The sequence below is a fragment of the Elephas maximus genome, chromosome 22 (assembly GCF_024166365.1).
Source record: "Elephas maximus indicus isolate mEleMax1 chromosome 22, mEleMax1 primary haplotype, whole genome shotgun sequence".
Classification (NCBI taxonomy): domain Eukaryota; kingdom Metazoa; phylum Chordata; class Mammalia; order Proboscidea; family Elephantidae; genus Elephas; species Elephas maximus.
Window position 1 is genome coordinate 44,966,514 of NC_064840.1, and position 17,356 is coordinate 44,983,869.

The following is a 17,356-nucleotide window of genomic DNA, read 5'->3' on the forward strand; positions in this document are numbered from 1 at the left end:
ACAGCTGCTTGAAGCTGGTTGTTGTGGCAATGGCTGGGGTAAAAGGTGAGTTGAGAGCATGGGAGGCAGGGCCCAAGAGCAGTCCCATACCTCTCCTCCAGTCCTAGCCAATCTATTTTTAAATAGAGATGAGGATACTATTCTGCCTTGGTAACATTCTCCATTTTCAATTATTCATTTATTCACTTGACAACAATTTATTGACCACCTATCAGATTGGTTCTTTGTTAGGCACTCCTGTTGTTGGCCACCATCGAGTTGGCCCCAGACTCATGGTGACCCCCTGAACAATAAAACAAAATGCTGCCTGGTCCTGTGCTATCCCCATGATCGGTTGCAAACTGAACGGTTGTGATCCATATGGCTTTCACTGGCTGATTTTCAGAAGTAGATTGCTATGTTAGTCTAAATGGCAAGTCTCTAATTTCATTTGTGAATTCACATATAATTTGTTTCTTATTAGATTTATGTGCTCCATCAAAACTTTGGGTTTCTTGACATTGCTGGTAATGATTTCAGATACTCTAGTGTCCAAAACAGCAATCCTGAGAATAATCTTAACAGTAGCCTTTTGATTTATAATTCATCCTGGATTCCATGTTCATATTAATCGCAGTAAGTTATCAGAGACTCCATCCGCCTGGGCCACTAATAGGGAACACTTATGCCAGGAGCACAGCAACTCTAGTCACACTTCTGGAGAAAGTAATAAACATCTTGATGGGGTTTTTCTTTCTTTGAGGTTATGCCAGGCTATCCTAATAGGTATATCTGTCACTGTCAGCTGGCCACTATACAGCGTGTGTTCCATGCATCCTCCAATTTGCAGTTTCTGCTCAGCATCTGTGCCAGAGACAGTGTCTATTTGTAGATGATGGACATCTGGGTTGCAGCCAACCCACCATTCCAGTGGACAGGCAGTCCTCATCCTTTGCCTAATTTGTGGAATCCTGCCTATAAGACCTAGAATTGGCTTCTTGTCACCTTTACTTTTTCACTTAGAGTCTTGTCAGTCTCTGAACTCGTAAAGGCAACAGCAGGTTGCAGGCAATTTGGGATACCAAACCTATACAGCCAAAATTTTGTGGATCTGGGAGCCATTGCTAGAAGAGTCAAAAGCACAAATTAGCTGTGCAAAGACAGTCTGCCTGGCCCTTTTCTCCAAGGGGTCTCCTGCTGCTCTGAGCTGTACCTGAAAGCTCCTCCTTCTCCCGTTTATGTGTGGGGCTGGTTGGGCCACAGGCATAAAGGAAAATTCAGTCACCAGCCTGTAAATATTTATCCTGGGCATCCTGCTGAGCTAGAAATGAGTGTATGTGGTACTTAAAAAAAGTAAGCTCTCCAAAAGCTTACTGATACTGCTGCCCTCCTCTCTGGGCCCAAAATGAATGTCCCCCAATACTTCCCCTCCCCCAGCTCCTTCATTTCCCTTGCCTCAGCCCTTCCCCATGCCCAAATGCAGCCCAGAGCAGTCAGTATTTGAACAAACCAACCTGCCCCTACCCTCCCCATCTAGTAAAAACAGGTGTGGCCACTGGCCTGATTCTAGAATCCAGACGTGTCAGCACTGGCCCAGGGCACTTGGGTCTCTACCTGAGTCTCCTATACTGCCAGCCAGTCCTGGGGTGACACCCAGCACCCTCCAACTCTCAGCTTTCCCTGTTCCTTTGAGCCTCCAGGCTCAGGACTGGCCTTCTGCTTTGGTGCTTTTCCCCTAACTTGCTCTTGTCAGCTCTTCTCCAAGAGACTAGTAGGCTCTAGAGTCCTGCTCCCAGACCCAGCCTAGTGGCTGAGTTGCTCACACCCTGCACATGGTCCTGCTGGCTTGCTCAAGATCTGCCCTGCCCGGAAGCTCTGCTGCTGGCCTTAGACCACCCACTGAGACCGCATTCTCTTCTCTTGGTCAACCTTGATCTATCATTTCTAATCAGCACTGAATGGCCTGATTTGGGGCATTGTGTTTCCTCACTTTAATGGCTCTTGTTTCCTGCCCAGTCCTGTTCCTTGGAACCAAAGAGAACTCCAAGCTTTGGATACACAAGTTTCAAGATATAGGCAGTCCCTGGGTTATGAATATCCAACTTACAGACAACTCATACTTACCCTTTAATATTATGTAAATTTTCCCTCACTTTGATACTATTGAACAAACCTCTACTCCCAATGAATTCTTCATCACAATCACCTTCACTTGCTGCACGTGCAGCTTTTAAATCATTGAAAAGGCTTGAAGCCTTCTTGCACTAAAGGCTAAATAAGAACTGTAAGCTCTTGTTCTGACTTAGGAATTCGACTCAAAGGCAGAGCTAGAACAGATCTCATTCATAACCGGGGGACTGCCTGTATACGAAAGGAGAGGTTATTTTATTTAAAACCCTTCCTTCACCTTGCACATTCAATTCCTTGAACTACAAGTACCTATTGGAGATAAGGGTCTCTGCTAATTGAAAAAGAAAAATGAATAAGGTGCGTACCCTTCAGGGGTTCTTATGGTAATGGAAAGGCTGATGGGCGTAATTACCTCTGGCACTGCATTTTATGGTGACTACAGGGCTTCAGACTGCTTCTTCCCAGTTCAGTTACGGCCAAGGAAGTGAAACCGGAACAGGCCCAAATTTTTAAAATTTGGGTCAACTGGAATGATAACTAGAATGGGAAAAATTACAGGTCAAAGCCCTGCTAGAAACCTCATCTCCCTCTTAGAAAACAAGGGCAGCATACATGTTGTATAGAAACCAAATCTCTTGCATGCTGGATTTTGAGCAGAGTCGGAAACAGTGGTGCCCTACTCAAAAGTGGCAGCCCACCTCGCTGCTTTGACTGTGTGTTGCTCTCCACAGTCCTGCCAGTAAAGAGTGTAACCCATCAGACTCCTGAAAGGGTTCGCTAGCCTCTTCTGAGTCTCCCACTTCAGGGCTTCGACAGTAATTTTTTTCTTTTTTGAATTGACATCTATTTTCTTTTTCTTTTTTTAATTGTGATTTAGGTGAAAGTTTACACAGAAAATTAGTTTCTCATTCAACAGTTAATATACAAATTGTTTGGTGACACTGGTTGTCAACACTTTCCCCTTATCCACCCCAGGTTCCCTGTTTCCATTTGTACAGTTTTCCTGTCCCTCCCTGCCTTCTCATCTTTGCTTTTGGACTGGTGTGCTCATTAGTCTCATATACATGATTGAACTATGAAGCATGTCCCTCATGTGTGTTATTGTTGGCCCTATATACCTGTGTAATATTTGGCTGAAGTGTGAACCTCTAGAATGACTTCAGTACTGAGTTAAAAAGAGTGTCCGGGGCCATACTCTTCGGGTTACTTCAGTCTCTGTCAGATCAGCAAGCCTGTTATTTTTTTTCTTTTGGTGAATGTTAATTTTGTTCTACACTTTTCTCCAGCTCTGTCCAGAACTCTCTATTGTGATCCCTGCCAGAGCAGTCGTCAATCTGTAATTTTTCCCATTCCAGTTATCGTTTTAGATCACCCAAATTGTAAAAATTTGATCTGTTTTGCATTGTCAGCCATGACTGAACCAGTTCAAACCAGTTCAAAGCCCTGGGTGACTGTTAGTATACTAGAGATAAAAGCTTCGAGTTGGGGGGTGGGGCCACAATGGCAGAATAGACAGACACTTCCAGCGAGCCCTCTTACAACAAAGACCCAAAAAAACAAGTGAAATGAGTATATTTATGACAAGCTAGGAACCCTGAACATCAAAGGCAAGGTCAGAAAACAAGATGAGGGGCAAAGGGAGGAAGAGATAATTCAGAAGCAGAGAGGAGTTACCAGACCTCAATCACTGGGAGCACGCAGGCACCATTCTCCAGAGCAGCTGCGGTGGGCTGGTACTAGCTTTCGGCGGCAGTTTCCTCAGGGAGAAGCAGCCAGCCTCAGAGCCTATTCACACCTCCAGAACCAGAGAAGAATGGAGCTGTCAGCAAAAGCTAAGTACTTGAGTATATTTTACCACGCCCACCCCCCCAAGCAGGCTTCAGCAACTGTTCATTTCCCTGGGCCTGAGATAGGCCCTGTTGAGCCCCTAGAGCCATCCTCCAGGCCCCAGAGAAGGAATAAATTTGCAATTGGGGGAAAAGATAATCTGCCAGCTCCACTAACCGGGGGACCTCAGGACAGAAGCGGCTCCTCTCCAGGCATAAACAGTTCAGGAACTTTGAGTACCTTTCCCCTCTGCATGGACCTGTGTGGGCCTACTTCAGGAGAATAAGCCCTTGTTTGCAGACTACAACTGTTCCAGCTGTGTGGCGGAGAGGTGGGTGCTTGAGGTTTGACACCACTTTGCCTATTAAACGGGGTCCTCACCTACCCACATCAGGGGACTAAGGACTGGTGGCTCCACTCAGGTCACCCAGCCACCTGTGACAGGAGTACAGGTACCTCCCAGTCCTTACAACCAAAAACATTGGGTGCCCAAGGTCCATCTGCAGAACCCACCCACCTGTACACTCTGGGGAACAGGGACACGCTTTCCTCAGAGACACGTTGGGGAAGATTCTCAGCCCCCTGCCTTGTTCAGAGCGTGACCCCCTGCTGCAACCAGATACTGGTACCTACACCAATCACCCCTGCCCCTCTAAGACTGTAGGACAGAGCCTGTACCACACACTTGATGATCAGCTACCTGGACACCTGAGCTGAATTCATACAAGAAAAGTGAATGGACTTCTAGACTGATATACCTGATAACAGCTCTAGCCATCTGGTGACAGGATGTCAGAGCTCCAAAGGGAAAAATAATCAAGCTAGCTCACTCAAGCAACCCATTTGGGCATATAAAAACAAAACAAAGCAAGAAGCTATGATAGAGTAAGCAAACATAAAATAAACTAATACAATAACTTATAGATGGCTCGGAGACAACAGTCAATATCAAGTCACATAAAGAAACAGAGCATGATCGCCTCAACAAGCTCTCAGAACAAAGAATCAAGGGATCTCCTAGATGAAAGTACCCTCCTGCAATTACTGGATGCGGAATACAAAATATTAATATACAGAACCCTTCAAGACATCAGGAAGGAAATCAGGCAATATGCACAACAAGCCAAGGAACACATAGATAAAGCAGTTGAAGAAATTAAAAAAGTTATTAGTGAACATAAATAAAAATTTAATAAGGTGGAAAAATCCATAGACAGACAGCAATAAAAAATTCAGAAGATTAACAATAAAATTACAGAATTAGACAACTCAATAGAAAGTCAGAGGAGCAGAATTGAGGAAGTGGAAGGCAGAATTGGTGAACTTGAAGATAAAGCACTTGGCACCAATATATTTGAGGAAAAATCAGATAAAAGAATTTTTTAAAAAATGAATAAACCTTAAGAATCATGTGGGACTCTATCAAGAGAAATAACCTACAAGTAATTGGAGTTCCAGAACAGGGAGGGATAACAGAAAATACAGATAGAATTGTTGAAGTTTTTTTTTGTTTTTAAATAACTTTTATTAAGCTTCAAGTGAACGTTTACAAATCCAATCAGTCTGTCACATATAAGTTTACATACATCTCACTCCCTACTCCCACTTGCTCTCCCCCTCTTGAGTCAGCCCTTTCAGTCTCTCCTTTCTTGACAATTTTGCCGGCTTCCCTCTCTCTCTATCCTCCCATCCCCCCTCCAGACAAGAGTTGCCAACACAATCTCGAGTGTCCACCTGATATCATTAGCTCACTCTTCATCAGTGTCTCTCTCCCACCCGCTAACCAGTCCCTTTCATTTCCGATGAGTTGTCTTCGGGGATGGTTCCTGTCCTGTGTCAACTGAAGGTCTGGGGACCATGGCCGCCGGGATTCCTCCAGTCTCAGTCAGACCATTAAGTTTGGTCTTTTTATGAGAATTTGGGGTCTGTATCCCACTGATCTCCTGCTCCCTCAGGGGTCCTCTGCTGTGCTGCCTGTCAGGGCAGTCATTGATTGTGGCCGGGCACCAACTAGTTCTTCTGGTCTCAGGATGATGTAGGTCTCTGGTTCATGTGGCCCTTTCTGTCTCTTGGGCTCTTAGTTGTCGTGTGGCCTTGGTGTTCTTCATTTTCCTTTGCTCCAGGTGGGTTGAGACCAATTGATGCATCTTAGATGGCCGCTTGTTAGCATTTAAGACCCCAGACGCCACATTTCAAAGTGGGATGCAGAATGATTTCATAATAGAATTATTTTGCCAATTGACTTAGAAGTCCCCGAAAACCATGTTCCCCAGACCCCCGCACTTGCTCCGCTGACCTTTGAAGCATTCATTTTATCCCGGAAACTTCTTTGCTTTTGGTCCAGTCCAATTGAGCTGACCTTCCATGTATTGAGTGTTGTCTTTCCCTTCACCTAAAGCAGTTCTTATCTACTGATTAATCAATAAAAAACCCTCTCCCACCCTCCCTCCCTCCCCCCCTCGTAACCACAAAAGTATGTGTTCTTCTCAGGTTTACTATTTCTCAAGATCTTATAATAGTGGTCTTATACAGTATTTGTCCTTTTGCCTCTGACTCATTTCGCTCAGCATAATGCCTTCCAGGTTCCTCCATGTTATGAAATGTTTCAGAGATTCGTCACTGTTCTTTATCGATGCGTAGTATTCCATTGTGTGAATATACCACAATTTATTTACCCATTCATCCGTTGATGGACACCTTGGTTGCTTCCAACTTTTTGCTATTGTAAACAGAGCTGCAATAAACATGGGTGTGCATATATCTGTTTGTGTGAAGGCTCTTGTTTCTCTAGGGTGTATTCCGAGGAGTGGGATTTCTGGGTTGTATGGTAGTTCTATTTCTAACTGTTTAAGATAACGCCAGATAGATTTCCAAAGTGGTTGTACCATTTTACATTCCCACCAGCAGTGTATGAGAGTTCCAATCTCTCCGCAGCCTCTCCAACATTTATTATTTTGTGTTTTTTGGATTAATGCCAGCCTTGCTGGTGTGAGATGGAATCTCATCGTAGTTTTAATTTGCATTTCTCTAATGGCTAATGATCGAGAGCATTTTCTCATGTATCTGTTGGCTGCCTGAATATCTTCTTTAGAGAAATGTGTGTTCATATCCTTTGCCCACTTCTTGATTGGGTTGTTTGTCTTTTTGTGGTTGAGTTTTGACAGAATCATGTAGATTTTAGAGATCAGGCGCTGGTCGGAGATGTCATAGCTGAAAATTCTTTCCCAATCTGTAGGTGGTCTTTTTACTCTTTTGGTGAAGTCTTTAGATGAGCATAGGTGTTTGATTTTTAGGAGCTCCCAGTTATCGGGTTTCTCTTCATCATTTTTGGTAATGTTTTGTATTCTGTTTATACCTTGTATTAGGGCTCCTAGGGTTCTCCCAATTTTTTCTTCCATGATCTTTATCGTTTTAGTCTTTATGTTTAGGTCTTTGATCCACTTGGAGTTAGTTTTTGTGCATGGTGTGAGGTATGGGTCCTGTTTCATTTTTTTGCAAATGGATATCCAGTTATGCCAGCACCATTTGTTAAAAAGGCTGTCTTTTCCCCAGTTAATTGACACTGGTCCTTTGTCAAATATCAGCTGCTCATACGTGGATGGATCTATGTCTGGGTTCTCAATTCTGTTCCATTGGTCTATGTGTCTGTTGTTGTACCAATACCAGGCTGTTTTGACTACTGTGGCTGTATAATAGGTTCTGAAGTCAGGTAAGGTGAGGCCTCCCACTTTCTTCTTCTTTTTCAGTAGTGCTTTGCTTATCCGGGGCTTCTTTCCCTTCCATATGAAATTGGTGATTTGTTTCTCTATCCCCTTAAAATATGACATTGGAATTTGGATCGGAAGTGCGTTAAATGTATAGATGGCTTTTGGTAGTATAGACATTTTTACTATGTTAAGTCTTCCTATCCATGAGCAAGGTATGTCTTTCCACTTAAGTATGTCCTTTTGAATTTCTTGTAGTAGAGCTTTGTAGTTTTCTTTGTATAGGTCTTTTACATCCTTGGTAAGATTTATTCCTAAGTATCTTATCTTCTTGGGGGCTACCGTGAATGGTATTGATTTGGTTATTTCCTCTTCGGTGTTCTTTTTGTTGATGTAGAGGAATCCAAGTGATTTTTGTATGTTTATTTTATAACCTGAGACTCTGCCAAACTCTTCTATTAGTTTCAGTAGTTTTCTGGAGGATTCCTTAGGGTTTTCTGTGTATATAATCATGTCATCTGCAAATAGTGATAACTTTACTTCTTCCTTGCCAATCCGGATACCTTTTATTTCTTTGTCTAGCCTGATTGCCCTGGCTAAGACTTCCAACACGATGTTGAATAAGAGCGGTGATAAAGGGCATCCTTGTCTGGTTCCCGTTCTCAAGGGAAATGCTTTCAGGTTCTCTCCATTTAGAGTGATATTGGCTGTTGGCTTTGCATAGATGCCCTTTATTATGTTGAGGAATTTTCCTTCAATTCCTATTTTGGTAAGAGTTTTTATCATAAATGGGTGTTGGACTTTGTCAAATGCCTTTTCTGCATCAATTGATAAGATCATGTGGTTTTTGTCTTTTGTTTTATTTATGTGATGGATTACATTAATGGTTTTTCTGATATTAAACCAGCCTTGCATACCTGGTATAAATCCCACTTGATCAGGGTGAATTATTTTTTTGATGTGTTGTTGGATTCTATTGGCTAGAATTTTGTTGAGGATTTTTGCATCAATGTTCATGAGGGATATAGGTCTATAATTTTCTTTTTTTGTAATGTCTTTACCTGGTTTTGGTATCAGGGAGATGGTGGCTTCATAGAATGAGTTGGGTAGTATTCCGTCATTTTCTATGCTTTGGAATACCTTTAGTAGTAGTGGCGTTAACTCTTCTCTGAAAATTTGGTAGAACTCTGCAGTGAAGCCGTCCGGGCCAGGACTTTTTTTTGTTGGGAGTTTTTTGATTACCGTTTCAATCTCTTTTTTTGTTATGGGTCTATTTAGTTGTTCTGCTTCTGAATGTGTTAGTTTAGGTAGGTAGTGTTTTTCAAGGAATTCATCCATTTCTTCTAGGTTTGCAAATTTGTTAGAGTACAATTTTTCATAATAATCTGAAATGATTCTTTTAATTTCATTTGGTTCTGTTGTGATGTGGTCCTTCTCATTTCTTATTCGGGTTATTTGTTTCCTTTCCTGTATTTCTTTAGTCAGTCTAGCCAATGGTTTATCAATTTTGTTAATTTTTTCAAAGAACCAGCTTTTGGCTTTGTTAATTCTTTCAATTGTTTTTCTGTTCTCTAATTCATTTAGTTCAGCTCTAATTTTTATTATTTGTTTTCTTCTGGTGCCTGATGGATTCTTTTGTTGCTCACTTTCTATTTGTTCAAGTTGTAGGGACAGTTCTCTGATTTTGGCTCTTTCTTCTTTTTGTATGTGTGCATTTATTGATATAAATTGACCTCTGAGCACTGCTTTTGCTGTGTCCCAGAGGTTTTGATAGGAAGTATTTTCATTCTCGTTGCTTTCTATGAATTTCCTTATTCCCTCCTTGATGTCTTCTATAACCCAGTCTTTTTTCAGGAGGGTATTGTTCATTTTCCAAGTATTTGATTTCTTTTCCCTCGTTCTTCTGTTATTGATCTCTAGTTTTATTGCCTTGTGGTCTGAGAAGATGCTTTGTAATATTTCGATGTTTTGGACTCTGCAAAGGTTTGTTTTATGACCTAATATGTGGTCTATTCTAGAGAATGTTCCATGTGCGCTAGAAAAAAAAGTATATTTTGCAGCAGTTGGGTGGAGAGTTCTGTATAAGTCAATGAGGTCAAGTTGGTTGATTGTTGTAATTAGATCTTCCGTGTCTCTGTTGAGCTTCTTACTGGATGTCCTGTCCTTCTCCGAAAGGGGTGTGTTGAAGTCTCCTACTATAATTGTGGAGGTATCTATCTCGCTTTTCAGTTCTGTTAAAATTTGATTTATATATCTTGCAGCCCTGTCATTGGGTGCGTAAATATTTAATATGGTTATGTCTTCCTGATCAATTGTCCCTTTTATCATTATATAGTGTCCTTCTTTATCCTTTGTGGTGGATTTAAGTCTAAAGTCTATTTTGTCAGAAATTAATATTGCTACTCCTCTTCTTTTTTGCTTATTGTTTGCTTGATATACTTTTTTCCATCCTTTGAGTTTTAGTTTGTTTGTGTCTCTAAGTCTAAGGTGTGTCTCTTGTAGGCAGCATATAGATGGATCGTGTTTCTTTATCCAGTCCGTGACTCTCTGTCTCTTTATTGGTGCATTTAGTCCATTTACATTCAGGGTAATTATAGATAAATAAGTTTTTAGTGCTGTCATTTTGATGCCTTTTCATGTGTGTTGTTGGCCATTTCATTTTTCCACATAGTTTTTTGTGCTGAGACGTTTTTCTTAGTAGATTGTGAGATCCTCATTTTCATAATGTTTAACTTTATGTTAGTTGAGTCGTTACGTTTTTCTTGGCTTTTTTCTTGAGTTATGGAGTTGATATTCCTTTTTGTGGTTACCTTATTATTTACCCTATTTTTCTAAGTAAAAACCTAATTTGTATCGTTCTATATCGCCTTGTATCACTCTCCATCTGGCAGTTCAATGCCTCCTATATTTATTCCCTCTTTTTGATTATTGTGATCTTTTATCTATTGATTTCCATGGTTCCCTGTTATGTGTATTATTTTGTTTATTTATTTATTTTTTAGAATTAATCTTAGTTTGTTTGTTTTTGTGCTTTCCCTATTTGAGATGATATCAGGACGTTCTGTTTTGTGACCTTGTATTGTGCTGGTACCTGATATTATTGGTCATCTGACCAAACTATCTCCTTTAGCATTTCTTGTAGCCTTGGTTTGGTTTTTGCAAATTCTCTAAACTTGTGTTTATCTGTAAATATCTTAATTTCTCCTTCATATTTCAGAGAGAGTTTTGCTGGATATATGATCCTTGGTTGGCAGTTTTTCTCCTTCAGTGCTCTGTATACGTCGTCCCATTCCCTTCTTGCCTGCATGGTTTCTGCTGAGTAGTCTGAACTTATTTTTATTGACTCTCCCTTGAAGGAAACCTTTCTTTTCTCCCTGGCTGCTTTTAAAATTTTCTCTTTATCTTTGGTTTTGGCGAGTTTGATGATAATATGTCTTGGTGTTTTTCTTTTTGGATCAATCTTAAATGGGGTTCGATGAGCATCTTGGATAGATATCCTTTCGTCTTTCATTATGCCAGGGAAGTTTTGTGTCAGGATTTCTTCAACTATTTTCTCTGTGTTTTCTGTCCCCCCTCCCTGTTCTGGGACTCCAATCACTCGCAAGTTATCCTTCTTGATAGAGTCCCACATGATTCTTAGGGTTTCTTCATTTTTTTAAATTCTTTTATCTGATTTTTTTTCAGCTATGTTGGTGTTGATTCCCTGGTCCTCCAGATGTCCCAGTCTACATTCTAATTGCTCGAGTCTGCTCCTCTGACTTCCTATTGCGTTGTCTAATTCTGTAATTTTATTGTTAATCTTTTGGATTTCTACATGTTGTCTCTCTATGGATTCTTGCAACTTATTAATTTTTCCACTATGTTCTTGAATAATCTTTTTGAGTTCTTCAACAGTTTTATCAGTGTGTTCCTTGGCTTTTTCTGCAGTTAGCCTAATTTCATTTGTGATGTCTTTAAGCATTCTGTAAATTAGTTTTTTATATTCTGTATCTGATAATTCCAGGATTGTATCTTCATTTGGTAAAGATTTTGATTTTTTTGTTTGGGGGGTTGGAGAAGCTGTCATGGTCTGCTTCTTTATGTGGTTTGATATGGACTGCTGTCTCCGAGCCATCACTGGGAAACTAGTTTTTCCAGAAAATCCACTAAAAAAAAATGCAGTCAGATCCCTATCAGAGTTCTCCCTTTGGCTCAGGCTTTTCGGATGTTAATGGAGCCGCCTGGGGAGGGTGGGGGAGGGATCAGAGAGCTAGGAGTGTAGCACCTCAGAATATAGCCAGAGTTGTTTGTCTTACCTGGAATGACTCTTATATCTGAGATTTCCGTGGGGCGCATCCCCTATACGTACTGGGTGTGTGGAGATTGTCCCCCGGGGAGTCTGGGCCGCTGGCGTCATGGTCAGATCCTCTGCTGTCAGCCCCACCCCCAAGGTTAAGGCTCACCTACTGGGACGGTGCACTCCTGTCTCCAAAATCCGTCGCTGCCTCCCGGGGGCTCCCCGTCCCTCCAGCCACGTCGCGCACTGCTCCCGCGAACCGGGTGCAACTGCGCATCCCGGCTGGGACGCCGCTCTCCCTGCTCCAAGACCAGCCACTGCCTCCCGGGGACTTCTCCCTCCGGCGCGCCATGTCGCTCGCGCAAACTGGGTGGGCGCCTCCCGCACGAACGACTGGACCCCCCCCCGGGGTCAATTCAGGGAAATGTAGGTGGTCCCCGCGCTCACGCTCCGCCCGCGCCACCAAAATCCCAGCGGGATGGCTCCCCAGCTGGGACGCTGCTCTCCCCGCTCCAAGACCAGTCACTTCCTCCCGGGGACTTCTCCCTCCGGCGCGCCACGCCGCTGGGCGAACTGGGTGGGCACCTCCCGCAGGAACGACTGGACCCCCCTGGGTCAATTCAGGGAAATGTAGGTGGTCCCCCCTGCTCACGCCCTGCCCGCTTCCCGCCAAACTCCCGGCGGGACGGCTCCCGGGCTGGGACACTGCTTTCCCCGAGCCAAGACCAGTCACTGCCTCCCGGGGACTTCTCCCACCGGCTGCGCCGCCACGCAGCCCACACCAACCAGCTGGGCTCGCTCCCGGGGTAAGTTCGGGGGCTAGGGCTGGGCCCCTTGTCTGTGCCGTCTGCCCCCCTGGGCTCTGCCCCAACTCGGGCTCCGAAGGTCACCTGCCTGGTGCAGTGGCTCCTGGCTCTGAAAACAATCGCTGTCTCCCCGTATTTGTTCGTTCTCCGTCTCTAAATCTGTGTTTGTTGTTCAGAGTTCGTAGATTGTTATGTATGTGATCGATTCACTTGTTTTTCCGAGTCTTTGTTGCAAGAGGGATCCGCGGTAGTGTCCACCTAGTCCGCCATCTTGGCCCCGCCTCCCAAATTCTGACATTTTTTAATGAGATGGAGAAACAAATCACGAACTTCATATGGAAGGGAAAGAGGCCCAGATAAGTAAAGCATTACTAAAAAAGAACAAGGTGGGAGGCCTCACTCTACCTGATTTTAGAACCAATTTATACCACCACAGTAGTCAAAACAGCCTGGTACTGGTACAACAACAGATACATGGACCAATGGAACAGAATTGAGAATCCAGGCATAAATCCATCCACATATGAGCAGTTGATATTTGACAAAGGCTCCAAATCAGTGATATGGGGAAAAGACAGTCTTTTAAACAAATGGTGCTAGCATAACTGGATATCCATCTGCAAAAAAATGAAACAAGACCCACACCTCACTCCATGCACAAAAACGGCCTGAAAATGGATCAAAGACCTAAACATAAAATCTAAGACAGTAAAGATTATGGAAGAAAAAATAGGGACAACATTAGGAGCCCTAATATATGGCATAAACAGTATACAAAACATTACTAACAATACAGAAGAGAAACTTGATAACTGGGAGCTCCTAAAAATCAAACACCTATGCTCATCCAAAGATTTCACCAAAGGAGTAAAAAGATTACCTACAGACTGGGAAAAAGTTTTGAGCTATGACATTTCCGATCAGCACCTGATCTCTAAAATCTACATGATACTGCAAAAATTCAACTACGAAAAGACAAATAACCCAATTAAAAAATGGGCCAAAGATATGAATAGACACTTCACTAAAGAAGATATTCAGGTAGCTAACAGATACATGAGGAAATGTTCACGATCATTAGCCATTAGAGAAATGCAAATCAAAACTACAATGAGATTCCATCTACTCCAACAAGGCTGGCATTAATCCAAAAAACACAAAATAATAAATGTTGGAGAGGTTGTGGAGAAACTGGAAGACTTATACACCGCTGGTGGGAATGTAAAATGGTACAACCACTTTGGAAATCAATTTGGTGCTTCCTCAAGAAGCTAGAAATAGAACTACCATACAATCCAGCAATCCCACGCCTTGGAATATATCCTAGAGATATAAGAGCCTTTACACAAACAGATATATGCACACCCATGTTTATTGCAGCACTGCTTACAATAGCTAAAACGTGGCACCAACCAAGGTGTCCATCAACGGATGAATGGGTAAATAAATTATGGCAGAGTCATACAATGGAATACTGCACACCGATAAAGAACAGTGATGAATCTGTGAAACATTTCATAACATGGGGGAACCTGGAAGGCATTATGCTGAGTGAAATTAGTCAGTTGCAAAAGGACAAATATTGTATAAGACCACTATTGTAAGAACTGGAGAAATAGTTTAAACAGAGAAGAAAATATGCTTTGATGGTTATGAGAGGGGGGAGGGAGGGAGGGAGGGAGAAGGGTATTCACTAATTAGGTAGTAGATAAGTGAAGAGAAATACAACACACAATACAGGCGAGGTCAGCACAACTGGACTAAACCAAAAGCAAAGAAGTTTCCTGAAAAAACTGAACACTTCTAAGGCCAGCATAGCAGAGGTGGGGGTTTGGGGACCATGGTTTCAGGGGACATCTAAGTCAACTGGCATAATAAAATCTATTAAGAAAACATTCTGCATCCCACTTTGGAGAGTGGTGTCTGGGGTCTTAAACGCCATCTAAGATGCCTCAATTGGTCTCAACCCATGTGGATCAAAGGAGAATGAAGAACACCAAAGACACAAGGTAATTATGAGCCCAAGAGGCAGAAAGGGCCACATAAACCAGGAACAATATCATCCTGAGACCAGAAGAACTAGATGGTGCTCAGCTGCAACTGATGACTGCCCTGACAGGGAACACAACAGAGAACCCCTGAGGGAGCAGGAGAGCAGTGGGATGCAGACCCTGAATTCTCATAAAAAGGCCAGACTTAATGGTCTGACTGAGAGTAGAAGGACCCTGGTGGTCATGGCCCCCAGACCTTCTTTTAGCCCAGGACAGGAACCATTCCCAAAGCCAACTCTTCAGACAGGGACTGGACTGGACAATGGGATTAAAAAAGATGCTGGTGAAGAGTGAGCTTCTTGGATTAAGTAGACCCTTGAGACTATGTTGGCATCTCCTATCTGGAGGGGAGATAAGAGGGCGGGGGGCGGGTGGTGGTTAGAAGCTGGTGGAATAGACACGAAAAATGAGAGTGGAGGGAAGGAGCAGGCTGTCTCATTAGGGGGAGAGCAAATAGGAGTTTATAGCAAGGTGTATATAAATTTTTGTATGAGAGACTGACTTGATTTGTAAACTTTCACTTAAAGCACAATAAAATTTAAAAAAAAAAAAAAAGCAAAAAGCTTCATCCAACTGGGAGTGGAGAGGACTCTGGGAAAACTTCTTAGAAGAGGTATGAACTGAAGCATGATTAAGACAGGTGGTTATGGAAAGACAAGGAATTCTAAGAAGAGGGACCAGTTTGACCACAATTCCTGAGACAATCATTTCAAGGTCTGTTATAGCACCTCATGGTTTTTCCACTGAAGAAACTTTAGGCCAGCTTGGGTTCTGGGTCAGGTCTGCCAGGAAACTTCCTCCATTTAACTGTAAGTGATTGTTCCCCGTTGATGGCCCCAGTGAATGAAAACTGTGCAGAGCCCCTAGGGAGGCCGTGGATTATTTCCTGGTCCATCCCTCTGTTAGCAACCTCATGTCCATGGCCAGCTGCAAAGGTTAGGATATTTATTTGACCAATCTAGTGGTTTTCTTCAGTGTTACACCACATTTTTGCTGAGTGCTTTGAACTCAATACAGAGTAGAACGAAAGAATACATTCCTCCCTTGTGTTGGGGGAGATCATTGTTTGGAATGAGCATACTGAAGAATATCTGTTAACACTCCACACTAACTTCAGACCCTCTTCTGTCTCCTCTTGAGAAACCCCAGGGCTTGGTCCTCTGTTCCTTGTTGACCTCACACATTTTCATGGCATCAGCATTTATCTATAGCTGGTGATTCCAAAATCTACATCTCCAGCCCCAACATCTTTCCTGGGTTCCAAGTCCCATATTCCAGCAGTCTTCTGGAAGTCTTCACCTAGAGGTCCCATAGGCACCTCAAACATAATATGTCCCAAACCTCTGAGTTTCCATAATACACACAGCCCTCTCAGGAGTCTGCCTTACTCTGGCTGCTTCTCACTGCCTAACTTCTTGGAAGAGTAGATTACATTGGCTAGACCTGAAGATCATTCCCTGTGCCCTGAGAGGGCAACAAAAACCTGTCCTCTGTTCTTGTGCAGCTTCAAATAATTGGGGATGCTAAAGGATCCCCCTAGAATTTGCTTATTCAGAGATGTTATATGGGCCCCAGAAGATTGACAGTTGTTGGTTTTCTCCAGGACTAATTTGCAGGGCTCTGTGCACCCTGAAAATGCAGGGATCCCTATCCAAAAAGTGGGAAAAAAGGTGTTTTCCTTTCTTCTGCGGCCTCTCTCTTGACCTGTTATGGTGCTTTTTATTTCCTGTATAATGCAGCACTCTCAGGCACAGGGATACTCATAGGGCAAGCTCACAGATGCTTGGGGCTGTGTCCTGCAACTCATTGTGTGCACCTGACCCCAACCCTGACCATCCCGACTGGGGTCAGACAGGAGGGACTAAGAGGTCACTGAGTGGGAATGGGAGACCATCCTGGGGTGGTGAGGAGGAGGTAGGAGGTGGGGATGTGAGTAAACTGAGCTTCCAAGTCCCCAGGCATGCTCCATTGTCCCATCAGATTTCAATTCCAAAACATAAATTCAAGAGTAAGATTATCAACAATTTCAAGAATGTGATCGCAGAACATTAAACCCCAAGCATGGAGCACCCTTCCCAGCACAGAGCTTTGTGTAACTGCACTGGTTGCATGCCCGTGAAATTGGCCCTGGTTTTCTCTTCTATCTTGGGGCCAGGGGAACCTTACTAATGTGCATTACCTTAAATGCCAAACGTCTAGTGATAACCTCATGGCTCTGTAATTCTGGATAAATACTGTGCTCTGCTTTTAAATTTTCTATTAAAGTTGCGTGTATCCAACCAAAACCCACTGCTGTCAAGTCGATTCCAACTCATAGTGATCCTAGAGGACAGGGTAGAACTGTCCCATACAGTTCCAAAGCTGTAAATCTTTATGGAAGCAAACTGCCACATTTTTCTGCCGCTACAAAAAAAAAAAAAAAAAACTTTTTTTTTTACATATATCCAGACCTTGGTAAATTCAACCCAGTTTTGCAGACCACCTGAAAGTAGTCCTCCTCTCTCCTTTTTTGGCACTTATAATTGATGTGCTTGCTTTGCAGTTTCATTTCTGCTCCATCCTTTCCCACACTTTGCCTTTAAT

The 17,356-nt window shown here is 42.9% G+C and overlaps 1 protein-coding gene and 1 long non-coding RNA gene across 5 annotated transcripts in view; one reads left to right on the top strand and one right to left on the bottom strand.

Annotated features, from left to right (window-relative positions):
* The window catches only part of SCARA5 (scavenger receptor class A member 5), a 179,698-nt gene that overhangs the window by 87,684 nt on the left and 74,658 nt on the right, over nt 1-17,356 (top strand). The window lies entirely within an intron of this gene.
* Nucleotides 1-17,356, bottom strand: part of LOC126065570 (uncharacterized) — a 92,268-nt gene that overhangs the window by 65,223 nt on the left and 9,689 nt on the right. For 2 of the 3 annotated variants that reach the window (XR_007514870.1, XR_007514869.1), the window contains exon 2: nt 3,789-3,904. This is a non-coding gene — a long non-coding RNA (uncharacterized LOC126065570). Of the gene's footprint in view, nt 1-2,521; nt 2,647-3,788; nt 3,905-17,356 lie in introns of all 3 variants that reach the window. The other variant, XR_007514871.1, reaches the window with a different exon arrangement.